Source organism: Pan troglodytes, chromosome 18 (assembly GCF_028858775.2).
Source record: "Pan troglodytes isolate AG18354 chromosome 18, NHGRI_mPanTro3-v2.0_pri, whole genome shotgun sequence".
Classification (NCBI taxonomy): Eukaryota; Metazoa; Chordata; class Mammalia; order Primates; family Hominidae; genus Pan; species Pan troglodytes.
Genome location: NC_072416.2, coordinates 53320680 through 53334495, shown reverse-complemented (window position 1 = coordinate 53334495; position 13816 = coordinate 53320680). Strand labels below are relative to the sequence as shown.

Sequence of the window (13816 nt, the reverse complement as noted above, 5' to 3'; positions counted from 1 at the left end):
AAGGGGCTTCAGGAGGCCTCCTTGGGCCTGAGGCAGGGATAGGGGTGGGAGTGGGCATGAGGATCCCCCGCCCAAGCCGTCTGGAGGGCCTTAGTCCAGGCAGCTCACTAGAGACACAAGAACACCCCTGAGCTGGAGCTCAGGAAAGAGGGCCAAGCCACCCAAGGCCGGTTTTACGCTTTTAGTTTTGAGATAGCAATCTTGCAGGAAAATTCCCTGCATTTGTGGAATCATAAATTTTTTAAGGTCTCTTGGCTCCACTTTTAAATTTAGTGCCTGAATAAAATGTTGGCTCGAGCTCCATATTCGATTATTAAAAATCATACTCAGGCCTGGGAGACGAGTATTTACACATCTGCCTGCTCGTCTGAAGACCCACATATCAAAATGTGGCTCCCATCACGGGGTGGCTTCATGGGAAGAGAGGCGTGCGAGAGCTCTTGAGTGCGGCGTTTGTTAAGTGAGGGAGTTGCACTAAGAAGTCTTTAAAACTCTTTCTTGTTTTATGAAAAACATTTGTAAGTACTGTAGACTATACTTTCACCAAATTCATTGTTTTTTCCCTCGATTTTTAAGAAATACATAAATGCATATGTACAGATGTGTGTGTATGTGTCTAAATTAATAAAAGAAAGGTCTGGAAGGGTACAGATCAAATTGATAATGGCAGTTCTTTCTGGAGAGGGACCCAGTGTGGAAGGGAGCAGGGTCAAAGGAGACTTTAACCTCATGCTATAATGTTTTTCTAGGAATGCGTAGTCACGCATTTGTTCTTGAATTAAAATTATTTTTTAAACTAGTGCACAATCACTATAGATAATCCAAAGCCCAGAAAAGTGTCAAAAACAAAAATAGAAATTAATCATATTTCTCTCACCCTAGAGGTGACGCTGTTAATATGTTGGCATTTTATCTTAGGGAAACTTTCCTAATTACCACGTTCACTCACACTAGGTGTTCATGTCTGTGTTACCAGGACATTGCTTTCATGGGCAGGCAATAGCCTTGGTTTCATTGCCAAAAGTGATGATACTTCTTTTTCCCTAAGTAAAAATCAACAATAAAATACCCTGGGGAATGAGATGTTGAAAGTGTCCATTTTGGCCCATTTAAAAAACATCTGCACGGTTTATTTTTGGTGGATTATGGATCATAAGAGTTCCAGGCACAAGAAATATTTACCCAAATGAGGGGAGAAGGGGGAAATTACTAACAGAAAAGGGAGAAGTGGAAGATGTTGAGATAAGAGGAAAACTTATAATTTCTGTTTTTCAGGAAATTTAGTTAAAAAGACGGCTTCCTCCCAATGGCTCTACCAGGCCCACAAAAATGTCATAAAAACCCCTGTAGTTCAGGTATGGCTGGTGTGGTGCGCTGGATATGTCCCTTTAAAAAGGCTGTAAACAGCTAATCTGTATTTTAGAAACTGTTTTTCCATGAACTTGAACTGAATTTCAGCCACAGCAACGAAGCACATACACACATACACTTTAAAAGCAACAATCTAGAAAAAACAAACACCATTAACTAGAAAAATTGTTTTTAAAATTAAATGATTCTCAAAATAATTCCCTAAATATGAACGCAATGGTGGTTTTTAACATTTCAAAGAAATATATAGCAGCATCTTAAAAGAGACACAGCAAGAACATTTCTGTAAAGAATATGGGCCACTCAGTGACTCAGTTTCCCTTTTAGAAATAAACAGGTGGTTCTGGGTTACAAGGAGGTGGACACAGAATAGCTGCAGAATGGAGGATTCCCTATTTAGTAGGAATGAACCAAGAGAAGAACCCTTAAGCAGAACCCCCAGCCGGGGCCCCTGACCCTCACAAAGGCCAATCTTCAGCAATGTCCAGAGGTCAACTCTGCTCCCTGCCCTACCCAGCCTGTGACTGGGTCTCTGGCAGCCAAGTTCCCTCTAGAGGAGGCCCTCAATGTGTATGTAAGTGGCAGGTAACAGGAGACGTGGTTAAGGTTTCAGGTGGGGGTTCAGGGTCCACACTCGAAAAGCAATTTCTCTGTTGCTTTGCTTTAAACATTGCCTCTATCATTTTCAGTCATCTCCATGGCAACTTGACCCTCATAAACATGATTTCCCCACTGGAGAAGCTGGGTCACAAATAAGGAAGACTTGATTCAAACACTAACATCTTCATCCTGAAAACAGACTCTTTGTAAACTCAGGGATGGCAGGGATGTACAGGGCATCTGGTCCCAGCTGCACCCGATGCTTCAATCTTTTGAATGACCTAACCCTTTAGGTACTTTCCACTTAAATGCTTCCACGGGCAGGGAGCTCATTACCTTCTCACATCTGAGAGTCAGTAACTTTTCCTTACACTGAATTATAAAATCTAGCTCTAAAAGATCTTCATCCAATAGTCTATGCTGCCCGGTCTGTGTGACAACAGGCTGTCACTTCTTCCTGAAGTCACCCCCTGTGTTTCATCAACTGTTCCATGCATGCGTGTTTCCAGGTCTCTGTCTTAAGAGCTCATTGCAGTGCCAATGCTCCCCTTAGCTGTGAAGCCTGAACCCTGGCTGGATTTGGATATCCACAATTCATCTGTTCAAGGCAGAGATCTAACATTTGGAATAGACTGTGTTAATCGTGACTCCTTCCACGATAACAGCAGAAAACAACTCAAAAGGGCTTTTGCCAAAATAGGGAGTTGATTGACCCACATCACTAAAAAGTCCACCATGGGCCTCAGACATGGCTTGATCTGGGGCCCAATAATGTCCTCAGGACTCAGTCCCATTGTCTCCACTTTGTTTCTGTCTGTTGGATCCTAGGGTGGCAAGATAATCAGACCTCCAGACCTCCATGCTCCAGACCTCCACATTCACCATACTGGCATAGTGGAAGGGAGGGCTCTTGTCCCTGATAGTTTGGGTCAAAGACAGTTTAGGTCAAAGATTCTTGACTCTTATTAGCCTGAATTGCATCATTCGCCCCTCCCTGCAAGGACAGCTGAGACCACAAGCTCTGATTGGCCAGGCGTGCGTCAAATCCCCACCTGAGGATCAACGTCTCCCAAAACACACGTGAACCAAGAATGGGAAATTGCCAGAGGGAACTGGCAGCCCCATTACTAGAAGGAGGAAGAATGGAAGCTGGGGAGCACGGGGTCAGGCACAATGAGCCAGAGTCTGTGACACTGGCTGAAGGCACGTGGCTCCTGTTCAGGGACGGCAGATGGGACAATGAAGATCTGGAAGAATGTCAGGCATGGCATGGTGGGTGAACTTTCCAGTTCAGGAATGTCCTCTGCAAGCATGGAGCCAGCTTCCCCCTGGGCTTTTGATAAAAGCTTTTCCTCACATGTTGCCCAGCTTTAGCACCATCATTCACAGCTCTCAGGTTGTTGACGCATTGTTTAGAGAAAAGTTGATTTTTACACTTAAATTAGGTGGCTTTGAAAAAAAAAAAAAAAACCCAGCTGCTCTTTCTTTTCTCTCCCCTTTGCCCCATGCCCCCACTTTATTCAAAGGCAATATTCCCGGTCTGTGACCCATCAGAGCTTTTGGGTGCTGAATGTAGATGTTGCGCTTAGAAAATGGAGAGTCCAAGCTACAACAGGGACAGGCCCCGAAGAACTGTGTTATTAAACAGTGGTTGGCACTGGGGCCCCGAGAAGTACTCTGGTGTGATGTGAGAAGAGCCCTCATGGTCAGGGAACTGGAGCCCTGCTGGAGTGACTTTTGCCCTGCATGGAAAAACAGTCTTAAGAACAGGAATGAACATGAATGAGATTGCTTAGTCATCAATGACAGAATTTCAGGACCAGAGGGACATCATGCCTAGATCATACTCTTCCAAGATTTTGATTAAGATACTAAAAGATACCAAAAGGACAATATGGGAAAAATATTTCAGTAGATACAGTGACAAAACATTAGCATTCCAATTATACAGCACCCTCTTATACATTTGTTCATCTGGGACATATTAGTTGAACTTAGACAAGCACCCCAGTAGAAAAATAGACTTAACCAGGCAGTTCATAAGGGAATAAATACAGATGAAGATTCAACCTTCATTGCAATCAAGGATGCAATATTAAGCAACAAGATGCAATCTTTTGGGCCTATCCAAAAAGGCAAAGGCATTTAAAGTGATGATCCCCAGGGTTGGTGAAGATGTGAGCACACACACCTTTATGCTGCTTGGGAGGAAATGAGGTGATTTAATATTTTGGAGAACAATTTGGAAATTTATATCAAAATCTTCAAAACTATGCATGCCCTTTGTCCCAGGAAATCCATAATAAGGAATTATCCTGAAGAAATTATCAGAATTATTTACAAAGGTTTATTGTAGAAATAACTACTAATGATTTATTGTAATAGCAAAAAGTCGACAAGTTGAAGTCTCCAGTAATGGGATTTGTTAAAAGAATCATGAAAAAATCATATTTTGGAAGATTTTTGTGACATAGGAAATGGTTAACATATACTCAAAATATTAATTTGAGTATTATTAACAAATTATGAGATAACGTGAAATTATGAAAAATGTGTACGATAAAATACATACACACATACATATGGATGTGCATGTGTAAATATATGTGTATATGTATGTGTTTATATATGTATATGTATATGTATATATTATATAGGCTGGGGGAAGAAGGGCTGGAAGGATAATCTGTAGAATATTAATTTTTGTTCTCTCTAGTTTCAGGGTAATGGGTGATTTTTTGTGTATTTTTCTATATTTTCTATCATAAGAAATGTTAGTGATGGCTACTATTTATGGAGGGTTTATCATGTGCCAGACACTGTGATAACTCTTTATATTTATCAGGAGATAAGACAGTAGGTTAATTTACCAGATTATAAATTATATAAAATTATGCCCACTTTACAGATGAGTAAACTAAGGGTTGTGTCCAACCAAGGCCCTCGCTCTTCTTGTAGACGATGCCCTGATACCCCAGAGCCCAGTGTGTCCCACTGAAAGGGCCTTGTTATGCGTGACCTGTAGCGCAGGACCAGGAAAGAGAGTGGGAGAGATGTCTGCTTGCCTTCCAGTCCTCCTTCAATATTTAAGGGGTTCAAATGGTGTGTGTTCTGGGCCAATTTTTTCTTCCCTTCTTTATCCTAAAAGGAGGCAGCTGAGCACACTGGAAAGAGCACTGTGTAGAATTCCAGGCCTGGTTTGCCAATGTGACCTTGGGCCAGTCCCTTCCTCCCTCTGTGTGTCAGTTTCCTGCTGGGGCTGGACTCCATGATTCCACTCACTCCTGAAAGAGGATCTGTAACAACTCAGGGGCATTACTGGGGCTAGAATAAGCTAGTGCTCTTTCTTCAGGTCCCAAATCAAGATATCTACGCCCACTTCAAAACCCTTAGAGCCCTCTGATGTACCAATGATGAAATCCATTCATTCCTTCACTAATTTTTGCGACGAACTCCTGTGTTCCACTTTTATCTAAATGTTCTTATTCAATCCCCACAAGGGATCTGTTGGGTGAGTATTAAATGACTTTTTGATTTCTGGAGAGAAATACATTTTTGTAGCTTCATCAGCCATGAAAGCAGAAAAATCAAAGAGAATTAAGATATTATTGGTGTCCCTCTTTTCGAACCCTCCCAACACATTTAATCTCAGAATTAGCCCTTACTTTATTTGTCATCATCCACCAGCCTTTTAGGGAACCCGCTGAGCATTAAGTGAGGTCTGTTTAGCAGCACAGAGTAAGCTGACATTCACAGTCTACCGGTTCAACTCAGCCATGTCCCTGCACGTGGATGAGGTGGCTGCTACAGGTGTCACTGTGTGTAAGTGTCGGGTGGGAGGAGAGCGGCCTGGAAGGAAGGGCCCCTGTGAATTCACAGGACTCCATGCAAGTGAAAGATTCTGTGGGCCCCATGCTGAAAATCCTCCATCAGCAGGCTCTTGAATTTAAACTAAAATTCCAGCTCCTCCCCTGGGGCTCACAGATCTTACCTGAGGAAGCCCTGCCCACCTCTTTGATGCCAGCTCCTGTTCCACTCTCCAGCATTCTCAGTTCCAGCACCCTGGCCTTCTTTAGACAGTCCTTGGTGTCCCTTCTGCCTGGAAGGCTCTCCTCCCAGATCATTACCTACCTGGCTCCTTCTGGGATCAACTCAAAGGCAGTGACCTGGTTTGTCTCACTCACTGCTGAGAATCCCCAGCACCTAAAACAATGCTTAGTACATAGTAGGCCCTTAGTGAATATTTGATACATGAATAATTTTTCCTAGGAGACATCCCTGAGGTCTGCCTGGAGGAGGGGGCATGTAAGCTAGGCCCTAGACACTAAGCAGCTCTCTGGGCCTCTCCTTCTCTGGCCTACTTCACGTTTTTTGTTTTGTTTTGTTTTTTGTTTTTTCATCTGGACACATACTTTTCCCCAGGATGACCTCATCCATGCAGATACTGGATTTCAGCTACTATCTTGGTGCAGTCTCTCCCCAGGATGCTGTCTCGCAGTCCCCTGCCTTCCCCGCTCTTTGTCTCTTCTCAGCTGTCCTATTTCTGGTGCTTAATTACAGTCCTGCTATGCAGACAATGACGATGCCATCATTCTCAAAAGATGATTGTGTCTGCTCGGTCTTTTGTCCAGAGCAGAAAGACAGCAAGATGGTCCAGATCATAAAAATGCATGCTGTGTTAGCTCAAATCCATTTCGGAAAGCACTGGAGTGATGTTGTCTGTCACCACACTCATGGGCTCACCCAAACAGCTCATATAGCTTCTGATCTGCTCTGGGCAGGATGTCTTATTAAATTAATTACAATTTTCAGACCTAAGCTCTTTTTTTAGAAGCACTTTTAAAACAGCTTGTGTGTGTGTGTATGTGTGTGTGCGCGCGTGTGTATGACGGGAGCTGGAGTTTTTCCAGCCAGGAGCAAATTTAGCCACTAAACAGTTTGGGTGGAAAATGTGCTCGGGCATTCGGCCTGAGTTTAGGCCTTGGCAAACAGAGCTGTTATCTTCATTGGACACAACAGGCAAAAGGCCAGAGACAAACTTTTCAAGGCCCTCTGAGCATGTTTGAGACCAGGTGAGGATGAGTGGGGAGAAAATCGTTGGCTCCAAGAGGAGAAGAAAAATACTATCAACTGCAAATGAATAATAATGTTATCAACAAAACTAGAAAATATTCTCATTTTAAGCTGAAAATATTATGCTTCATAAGGGGTATGAGTGTAGTTTAGTATTCTGACATGGCACAGGACAGGACAACATGAAGTGGACATGCCCCGCCTGGGGAGATTTTCTGAAGGCCTCGTGGGTAAACAGGGCTGTCTTTCTCTAATCGACCTCACTAGAAACCACCTAGGTTGCTCCGAAAGAGAAAGCTTTTGTGGTGGGAGGAGAGAGGCTTTTATTCCTCCATCATAAATCGGAGAGTTTAAACTTCACTGGCAAGAGGAAGATTTAAGAATTAAAATGATGAAAACTTATAAAATCTTTCCAACAGGACGGTAATTGCAGTAATAATCCCCTTTGTTATAGAAGCTACTGTATTATGGGTGACCTTGACTTCCATTATGTACTGTTACCTTTAGCTCGGAATCTATAACTCAGGGGACTATTAATTATCTTGCCATAAGTGCCGGCCAGAGTGGGGGGCTTTCTGAAAGAGTAAATGCCACATCGATATGAAGTGGAGTTTCTCTGCTGCTCGACGGCTGTTATCAGCGATTAGGGTTCAGCAGCCCGTGGTCAAAGCCAGAAGATTATCCCTGCTTAAGTTCCACACCACCTCAAACTTTTCTGATCACCATGACCTCTGTCTGTGATTTATCCCAGCTCGTGAAACACAACAGTTTGTATATACAATTTAAACACTCCTACTTCTTCATCAACCACATCCCTGGGGTGTGCTCTCCTGCTAAAAGGTGAATAAAAATAAAACACTCTCTTTTCAAATATTGTTTTCCTTGGGGTGTTTTTTTTTTTTTTTTTTTTTTTTTTTTTTTTTTTTGCAATTTAAAGTTTGTCCCATGGAATGATACATTCCCATCTTCCATCATGTATTGTTATTGGGACAGAGAACATTAATTATACTATATCCAGCTCAATAAATGTTGACTATCCTATGCTGGGGGTGACACAAAGAATTTTTTTTTAATGAGCTAGAAATCAGATTAGAGGAAGGCCTTTCATTTACCATCTTTTTCTTAAAAGGGCTAGCTCGAACCAACATTCTGACTACTCGGCATCCGTTGGAAATCGTATCCTTCGATTTCAATCTTCGGTTACAGCCAAGAAACTATTCTGAGAAGTTCTCAGCAGTCATGACTAACCCCAAAGCAAGATTTCCATTTTCCCCCCAATGCCCTAATTGAATTTAGGGGTCGGTTATGTTTTGCATAGGCATCTACCCCACATCAAGGGCAGACATTCAAAAAGAGTCTTATGGAGTGGATCAGATAAATATGGGCTGCAAATGTGCTGATTTACCCCAGCTTGTAAAACAAAACAATTTACGTATACAATTTAAACATTCTTCCTAGTTTTTCACAAACCACATCCCTTGGGTGTATAATTGAGATTTCCTTGCCACCCAGAAGATAGTGAGATAGTCCGCCGGGCTTTGTTCCCCTTCTGCGGGAGGGCGGCTGGCGCTGTGAGCTGCTGCTTAGAAACGAGAGGCCGGCAGCTTTGGATTCGCGGCTGTCAGATGCTGGACCGGGCCGGCAACGCTAGAGTGCAGGCTGACATAAGGATTACGGATGTGCTGCAGCCAGCCTGACGGAAAAGGCAGAAGCCTCTGCCAATAGAGGTGTTGTCTGTTACCTTCTTTATTTAGGCTTCGGGAGAGAAACCGGAGCCGAAGTAGGTAGGGGGAAAGAGGACATGTTTGATGCTCAAAGGCCCCTGCCAGCTTGAGTCACATTGCCGTGAGCCGGCTGTCGGTATAAGATGCAAAAGCAGCAGCCGGAAAGGCATGCTTTTCTACCTTGGTTCTCCCTCGGTAGAGCCCTGGAGGAGGGGATGTAGATCTTCCCGTAGGTGAGGCTGCGATCTGTCCAAGGATCTAAAATCTACTTCAATAATCAGGGACCTGGGCAGCTTTCTCCTAATTGATGTCAGAATAACTATAGTAAGGTGATCCAACCTAACCATCCGTCAGTAAGAGAATGAAAGAGAAATAAAAGAATAAAGGAAGTGACAGAATCACATAGTGGAATACTACATCACAGTTAAAAGGAATGAACTAGGTTGACAGTTGGAAAAAGCAAGTTGTAGAATTTCACAAAGACACCAAGTGCTACTCCCCATGGCTTCTGGATTCCTCTAGATGTAGTGAAAGTACAGAAATGAAGGCAAGAAGGAAACATACAACATTTAGTCCAGCCGCTGGAGAAGGAGGAAGGGAAAGAGAAGGCTAAGATAGAGACGGGACAAAAGGAACTTCGGATTTATGTGCATTGTTTCATTTTTACTAAACTAATCTGGAGCAAATACGGCTTTTAAAAGACACGTTTTTCTTTCTGTTTTGTGGGATCTTGTTCCTTTGCATTGTTCTCAGTACTTTTTGTATTTACAGTGGTTCATTTTAAAGAAAAATAATTGGAAATATGAGTGTAAACCACAGACAGATGCTCACTTTCAACACAGCTCCGGTGTTGGGTCCATAAGCCCCCAAGTCAGAATACAGCTGAAAAGTTGTAGAAGTCAGTCACCTTTATAATTTTAAATGGCACCATTTGGCTGTAATTGAGTCTCTTTTCTCCCCCCCACCCCCCGCCCCTCTCCTTTTAGTCAAATTAAACTTATTGATTAGAGCCCATTAGTATGTAATGGATTGTTAATTTGACTCTTTTTACAAATCATATTTATCTGTACCAATAAAATATTTGGATTTAATATTCATATGTCACATTTATGGTGATGTTGATTGAGGGCCAAGCAATTTGAAGTGAAAGCAGACACTCTGTCCTTTATTCACACAAGGGAAATGCACAATTAGCTCCATGCACTCCTCCAGAGGTGAGAAACTTAAATATGAAGAAAATTAGAGAAAAGGAGAGAAACGTGCCCCCCCCCCCTTTTGTGCAGACATGAAAGAAACGCCATATAGTGTTTACACATTATTCAGCAATGGACTAGAATTGGTGCATCCTCCTCGTGTGTTACTCAAGTTATTTATAATGTGGTTGCAAAATCCCAGCTAGGAACCAAAAGTCAGATTTTTGGTAAACATCGATTAAGCTGTGGCCTCTTGTACTCATTTCTCCTATAGAGGAAAATAGAGCCCCAAGAAAGATCAAGTCCTTGCCTCCTTTTGCTGGTAGAGGGCACTTAACAGTCAGTTGCTTAAAGGGAAAACATGAATATATTTTCTGTGTATTTCAAATAGATATTAACTGAATGCTGCAGGTGATATGGCTGCTGGGAATGCAGGGGAAAAATACTGAAAACTGCTGCCATTTATTGAGTGCCTATTCTCTGCCTGGCTCCTGGAATAATGATAACAATATTTAACATATAATACAGCATGAGCATCATCCCGTTGGAGTGGATGCCAGCCGAAAACACAACTGGTAAGCTTTAGTGGTGCACCAGCCAAGTTTTCAGCCCTGCTTGCTTCTGGAACAGGAAATGCTACGTTTAAGTTTGTTTAATGCTCAATTAAAGGAGCTGCATTCGCCCGGGCTGCTAATGCATTTGATTATTTCTTTTCTCTTTTTTTGTACTCTTAACGTTTTTTAAGTCATAAAACATCTTGGCTTTTTTTGTTTGGTTGGTTGGTTGGTTTTTGCAAGCCACTTCAAACCTTTTGAGAAGCAGTCAGGCTATCCATTTTAAATAAATACATGATTTTCCTGATCCTGGCCAAATCTCATTACAAAGAAAACCAAGGCACCATCAGACTCCTTTGTTGCCCAGGGGGTTGTCCTATCAATATTGTATAAAGCAGGCAGGTCATTGGCTAGGCTTCAAATTCTTTTTTGTTATTTCGACCGTTTGGGGTAATACTTGTTGTAATGAGAGCCAATCTTTAAAAATAAAATTTCTTTTCATGAGGTTGGTACAAAAAGAGCCTTGCACAGTCGATGACTGAGTGTGACAATATTTGGTCCACGGTCTTTGCAGACAAAGAGCTTGGCTGGTCATCATTAACGATGGTGCATGATTGCTACAACTTTTTTTGACAGTCTGCTTTCCGACAGAAACTATATGCAGCCTATTGTCAAGTCGTTTTACTGAGCTCAGGAAATTTCCATTTGTCACTTAACAGCCATGTGTCAGAAGCAAGATGCTTTGAACATGAATTGTGATTTCTTTCAGTTATCTTATGAGAATGCATGTTCTTTCCACTAGCATGAAATGACCTAATTTTTGAAGTGGTAACCTTTATTAAAAAAAAAAAAACGATTAACATTCAAGTTTTCATATTTAATACCATCGTAAGTTTTTTTCCTCTAAGAAACCCAACCCCCTTCAAGGCACTCATTATGCTAGATAAGTATGTGGTGAGCCAGGATATAGAGAGGAAGTGGGAAGTTTCCCTGGACTCAGCAGAAATTTGGTGTCAGAAGCAGAAATAGCCCCTTGTAAGCACATGGCTAATGGTTACATAGCTCTTCCTTTTCTGCATGGGTTCAAGGGGATAGATTTTTACACGAATATGTCATGGCTCCGGACTGAACTGTAAAATTCTAGAGGACAGGGAATAGAACCTATTTGTTTATTTCTCTCTCCAGGACCTAATGAAATAAGTATTTGTTGATTACATGGTAAATTTGGGGATTAGAAATGTCCTTAAAATCTTGATCAAGTTACTTCGAACTCTGGCAACACTTTTATCATATCTGGACTGAGTGTAATAATATTTTAAAGATTAATGAAATGTTGGGCAGCTCTTGTGCTATTTGGCTGTTGCGGGAACTGAGTCATAAGGCAAAAACATTTATAAAATACAAAATAATGATTTATACAGTAAGTTATACTCCCTCAGGCAAAGATGTTACATAAACCACAAGGTATTTGGCCACTGCAACACATGTAAGATGTCTTAAATACCATGAGATTTACAAATATTTTTAATAGTTAAATTTAACTTCGAAAGTTACCTAATATCCAATGAGGTTTGAGGTTGGAACTTGTTTTTCTTTTTTGCATTTGAATGTGCTTCATTTAGGTTGATGCAAGCAAGTTAGTGTGGGTGCTTAATAGCATATCATAAAGGATTTAACTTAATTCCACCATAATGAATTAATTCTCTCAGTGACACTGTTTTCATTATAGATTTAATGACATCACCTTGGCCAAGATTCAGGAATTCAGAACTCTAAGTTACCCTGAACTATCTAAAAACGAAAAAGGAAAGATAATTCTGCTTCATGTCTGGTGTACTCCAACTGCGGATAAGGGTACGTAGAGAATGTCTATTATTTTGAGTAGTTGAGTTAAAAATAAAACTCCTAACACCAGTGAGGAAATTGGATTCCACATTCTCTTAAACTGTCCCAAGGGACATTCATTTTACAAAACATGAAACCAAGAAGAAGAAGAAAGCCCTAGTGTTTCTTTTCATTGGCTTATGTCATGATTATCTGTTGTAAACATAAAAGGATAAATACGCAATCTTAAATCATAATTCAGGGACAAGTTTTTGCCAGCGAAGGAAAGGGGGAATGAGTGTAAAAATATTTATGCTGCATTTTCAAGGACTGTGTTTAATTTCCTTTTGGATTTGTTTATTTTGTGGAATTAGAGGGATGTTGCATCCTATTTTTATAGGCTTGTATTGTTATAGGAATGTTTTGGCAGATGCAAAATTAGAAACAAATTTTGTGTGTTCTCTAGTGCCCTTCAGGGCCTTAAAGGACAGGAACAAAGTATGGCGGTTTGTCATCAGAGCTCCAGGAAGCCACGAGGAAACTGAGCTTAGGAACCAAATTGCTCAAAATGGGAAAGAAATGAAGAAATGTACAGCAGATGCTCTCAGCCTGGAAGTGTAACCTTTGGGAAGAAGGAACCACCAGTCATGCTAATTGGTCTTGAACAAGGCTTGTTTGAGCTGAGAGATGAGAGAGAGCACCCCATTTCTTCCTGATTCAGTTCTGTAGACATCTTTCTGGGGTTTGCAATTGATAATTATAGACACAGAGATACACTTGGCCTAATTTGCCAGCCTATTTGGAGTCATGGGTGTCACCCTGTATGTCTGGTATATGTGCAGATGGTTTCTGGCGGCTTCAATAAAATCAGAAAACACAAAATCTCTATTTTTTTTTCCAGAAAATTGAAAGGGGCTGGTTGTCAGTGCCCTGGGTGTTGAAATGAAAAATATTATGCTGATTTTTTAGAAGTGTTCCTTATGCTTATAGACCCATAACTTCACTACACTCAGTTATCTAAGCTAAGTGTAGGGGTGAGGAAGTAGAGTCAATCAATACTGGTATCAGGTTGGAATTAGTGAATGCTTTAGCGCAGTACATATAATTTCTGCTTTCCATTTGTAAACAGAACTCCTGCTTTAATCAGTTCAGTACTTATTAACTCAGCATTTCCCCAACATCACTCATTTGAGTACCACCTTTATGATATTTTTGGCCATGTCTAAGTACTATTTGTACCATCATTTACCTGTTTTTTTAAGCAGACTTAATTTTTAAAAATAAATAAATGTATTTTAAAAAGAAAGTTTATATCACTTTTATAAAAGGAAACAAACAGTCAAGAAACAAGTACCACCAATACGACGTAACCATCGAAATAATGGTTGCTTATCTAAGGCTCCCTGAACCTTAGGCATTTTCATTCTTCATGAAAAGGGAGGTTATTCTGTATCAGAAAGGTGTTAAAGCTGTGGTA

At 41.1% G+C, this 13816-nt stretch overlaps 1 long non-coding RNA gene across 2 annotated transcripts; it reads left to right on the top strand.

Annotated features, from left to right (window-relative positions):
• Positions 1-8246: 8246 nt before the first annotated feature.
• On the top strand, positions 8247-13221 carry LOC104002625 (uncharacterized). Of its 2 annotated transcripts, none has more exons than XR_674988.4 (4): positions 8247-8771; positions 10353-10536; positions 12245-12369; positions 12806-13221. It is a non-coding gene; the product is annotated as an uncharacterized LOC104002625 (long non-coding RNA). The 2 variants fall into 2 exon arrangements; XR_010152525.1 differs by lacking the exon at positions 8247-8771 and adding an exon at positions 9221-9315.
• Positions 13222-13816: the final 595 nt, after the last annotated feature.